This window comes from Crocodylus porosus, unplaced genomic scaffold, assembly GCF_001723895.1.
Source record: "Crocodylus porosus isolate Cpor-Errol unplaced genomic scaffold, CroPor_comp1, whole genome shotgun sequence".
Classification (NCBI taxonomy): domain Eukaryota; kingdom Metazoa; phylum Chordata; order Crocodylia; family Crocodylidae; genus Crocodylus; species Crocodylus porosus.
In genome coordinates, this window is record NW_017728934.1 from 489964 (window position 1) to 490526 (window position 563).

The following is a 563-nucleotide window of genomic DNA, read 5'->3' on the forward strand; positions in this document are numbered from 1 at the left end:
GGGGCCGCGTTATCCACCCCCGGCCTGCCCGGCGACCCCTGAGCTTCCCTGTGGACCCCTGAGCTTTCCCATCAACCCCTGCACTTCCCTGTGGAGCCCAGAGCTTTCTTGTCACCCCTGCGCTTCCCTATGGACCCGAGCTTCCCCATCAACCCCCCAAACTTCCCTATCTACCTGAGCTTCCCTACGGACCCCTGAGCTTTCTTATCAGTCCCTACACCTGAGCTTCCCTATGGACCCTCAGGCTTCCCTGTGGACCCCTTAAACTTCCCTATGGACCCTCAGGCTTCCTTATTGACCCCTAAACTTCCCTGTCAACCCCTGAGCTTCCCCATCAACCTTTAAGCTTCCCTATTCCCGCCCCAGGCTTCCCTCCTGCCCTGGCTTCCTCTTCCTAGCCCCAGCCAGCGGCCCCCCGAGCGAGGGGGCTTGTAGGTTTACCTCGGCGTGGCTGTAGGCGCCTCCTGTGCTGAAAGGGGCACGACCTGGGCCTGGCTGGGGGGGTTTCCCCTGGTTCTTCTCCCACTGATTCGGTGGGCGCTGCCAATGGCACATCCGATAGG